Source organism: Salvelinus sp. IW2-2015, linkage group LG4q.2 (genome assembly GCF_002910315.2).
Source record: "Salvelinus sp. IW2-2015 linkage group LG4q.2, ASM291031v2, whole genome shotgun sequence".
NCBI lineage: Eukaryota > Metazoa > Chordata > Actinopteri > Salmoniformes > Salmonidae > Salvelinus > Salvelinus sp. IW2-2015.
Genome location: NC_036843.1, coordinates 10,446,963 through 10,450,705, shown reverse-complemented (window position 1 = coordinate 10,450,705; position 3,743 = coordinate 10,446,963).

Sequence of the window (3,743 nt, the reverse complement as noted above, 5' to 3'; positions counted from 1 at the left end):
GATTGACTTTGAGTGTCCCTGTGTAATATTTTCCACAACAAGATAATAGACAACCACTCCAGTTACCCAATGACCATATTTTCAACACTGTTGCCTGGACTTCATTCACAAGGCTGTTTTGGAAAAAGCCAGACATTGCTTGTCTTGTTTTTTTTCAGTTGCAATGACCCTGAAGTGGAGGATTATAGAAACAAATGGAGCAGGAGTGCAATGCTCCGGTATTTATAGCAGGAGGGAAAGGACACCACATGTGAGTAGCCTAAACTCTTCACTCTCTCTTTAACCTTCCCCCACCCTCTCCTGGCTCAGAACGTCCATGCTATTGTCCATGCACAGTCAAAGAAATTAGTCTGTATTGTCAAGATGTTGCTGTAGTTCATCCGGATTCAATCTTACACCCAGATCCTCACCCTTCTCTTCTCTGTCTAAATACTCAACAGAGCTGAATATGCATGGCAACCTGTAACCACAGATTGTATCCCAGATGTTGTGATATTCTAGGCACTTTGTGTCTGGTGTAAAGTTCTTTAGGGCCCTGTGTGTAAAGTGGACATAGTAACCCATGCCATGTCTCAGACTGAATGTCACCTTGCTGTCTATGTTCCTGTGTGTTCCAGTGTTGATAAGTCAGGTGAAGGACCTTGTGATTAAGGCTGTTCACTGCCTGCAAGATGTTTGTGCCCCATAGGAACAACTGCTTCGTTAAGACTGTCTGCTACATTCTATCAGTCTGTTTCCCTGGTTGCACCTTTCTTGTCCTCGCTACATCTTTGAATTCCATGCTGTACATTTTTAGTTATTTCCTCCTTCGTTTCTTCAGTACAGACTACAGACATTCATTCCCAAACACGTCCAGTTCCTGTGTCAGACGGTTTTGGAGTTCCTTTTGACTGGAGCAGGAATTTGCTTCAGTTTTTTCTGTTGCCATTCAGGTCTCTGATTTAGGCTGACTGTTTTCTTGGCTGCTCCTGTGTAGCACCAGGCTCGTGTGAACTCCATTGTGGAGCCATTACTGGTGTTAGTGTTGGAACTAAGTGTCTTCCCTGTCTCTGGCGTTCTCTCAGAGAGTTGGGGTTTGACTGCCGGCACGTCTGCTGAGCCTCCTCGAGTTTCTCGGCCCTCTCTGTCTCCTTTTCTTTCGTTCTTTCTTTCTCTCTCACTCTTTTTTTCCTCTGTCTCCCCCTCTTCTATTCTCTTTTCCTGTTCTTGTCTGTAACTTTCTCGTCTCTCTCTCTGCTCTGTGCTCTCACTTGTTAGAAAAGTAGAGATCACTGGCTGCACTTTTCACTGTAGGCATAATGGGCCTCTGACCTGTGATTGTTTGGGCTGTAGGGGCAGTGTACCAGGGCAAAATCATGTAATCTGAGAGTTGCCCACATATAGATAATATCTCTGCCCCGAGCGGCAGGCATCACCTCAGGGCTTAACAGCCAGACGGGCCCAGGGTGGGAAATGTACAGATGAAGGTGTTTGTGGGATGAGGTGGGGCCGTGGGCGGCGTGCCCTAATCCAGCCCTCATGCATGTCTGATGGAAATGAATCAACTCAGGGAAAGATGACAGCAGAGATCCTCCATTCTTAGGAGTGAGAGTGAGAGAATGGGGCAGTAATTGATGTTGACACACAGATGAACTCACACACACCCACATGTACACATGCACTGCAATTAGGCCCATCTATCTTATTCTATACACAAATCCTGTTGAGTATGATGAACATGCCCATTACCCTTTATGATATTAGTTTACCGTCTATTGTGGTGTAATTTTGTTGTCTTCAGATCGCCCCGAGCTAGTTAATTATAGCATTTACAGTGTGTCTGCTGGAGACAGTTTCCAAAGGAAGACAGTGACAGCTCTTTCCTGACAGTTCCAGAGGACCTCCCCTCGTCCTGCTGCCACTGTTCTTATCCTCCTCTCAAGGTGGGCCGGCTGCTTTTTAAATATGTGACTGAGTGTCTGTGGAGACATGTAGAAGCCATTGTAAAACATGAGTGCTGGTAGGCCAGGCCTGCCTCTGCTTCAGGGCGTCCATTATTACTGTGTATTTTATCTTCTCTCTTCAAACCAAAGAGGGGCCGTGTTCTCCCAGCTCCTGTCGGCCTCCTCCTCCTCTCTCTGTCTTCTCCTCCTCCTCCCCCAACCTCCCAAACTTGAACAAAATGTTAGTTCATGCTCTGAAATGTTCCCGAGCAGTGTTGCCATGCATCAATAAAAGGGAAAACATAAGAAGCTCTGATATATCCTGATTAATAATTGTGGGTAAGGAGGGAGGTGTATGCGTCCCTAAAACATGCAATCTCTGCCACTTCTGGACCACAGGCAATAAGGCCACAAAGCACTAAAGAGAGTTGTAATCTTAATTTGCAGCAAATTATTCCAACCATTTTAGTGTCTTAAATACAATGTTAGTTGTTTTCAAATGGGATTTGCTCTTTTTGCACAAATTGCTCTGCCTATCGAAACGAGCCTAGTGTAACAAAATCCTTTATTGCTCTCTCTCTCTGATGTGGGAAACTTTATTTTTTCATAAAATATGTTTGGTAAGTTGTGTGTGTGCGTGAGAGAGGGTAGAATGCCACCCATGCTGCTCTCTACCACTATGCCTTAAGATTAATGGACAGGCTTTTTACTGAGAGATGCTGATTAGGACATGTTTTGACTGAGATCTAATTAGTCAAGCAAAAGGCCTATTTTATTACACACCAAACATTCCACTAACTGTTCATGTATTCCACTGAAAATCTCTCTTATAGCCTACTACATATTGTGGAATCAGCAATACCTTTTAAACAACTTTTATTAGTCCTACATTTGTCTGTAATTTAAACACTTTCCTGTCCCAAAAATAGGGGGTGTTACGATGAGGATGATATGGTTGCTATGAAATTCTTTGCAGGCGATCACTGGATGTAGCCTATGTTTGGAGCCTACTCATTTTTATCATCCAATTTTTCCACTTTGTGTTATCCATGGAGATACAGCAGTCAATGTTTTTTATTCGCTGCCTTTAGGGTGACTTTGCACATTTGGCATCAAACTTGTTGCTCTTCTCTGTAAATCCAGAGAAACAAGCTCCACATTAGTGATTTATTTGAAAATTATGCAATAATCCAATTTGTGATAACTAACAACAAAACCCACTTCAAGAAGATGCTTTATGTTGTTGTTGTTATTGTGGGGCCCATGAACTACATGGCCAGGGTGGGGAGAACATTGTTTTGGCGCTGTCTCTAGTGATGGGGTATCCAACTGAGCCCACCCAATAGTAATAAAAAACCACTCCTCTTGATCATCCCCTCTTCGTATCACTTCTTTATTTATTTTCCTCCAATGTTTAATGGGTGTTGGAGATGTTCTCTCGTTCTTCTCTCTCGCTGTGTGATTGCTGTTGTGGCTTCTTTGTGGGTGCGTTAACAGCACTCCCCGGGCAGCGGTCGAGCCACAGAACAGACACGTCTCAGAGCTCCCGGCTCCGCGGGCTCATGGGGCAGCAGAGGCGTCTGCTCCTAATTGGGGGGGAAATGTGCAGCGCACAGAGTCTGCTTGTCGGGGGCTGATGACGACTGATGAGGAACTCATTTATTCCAGTGCTCTGTTCCCTGAGACTTATACATTATGTTTTATGGCTCTCTCTCTCTCTCTCTCTCTCTCTCTGTGTGTGTGTGTGTTTTATTTAAAAAGAGCGAAAGGGGGATAAACCAGTGAACGGAAAAGAAAATCCCTGCGTTCTGCTTAGCAACT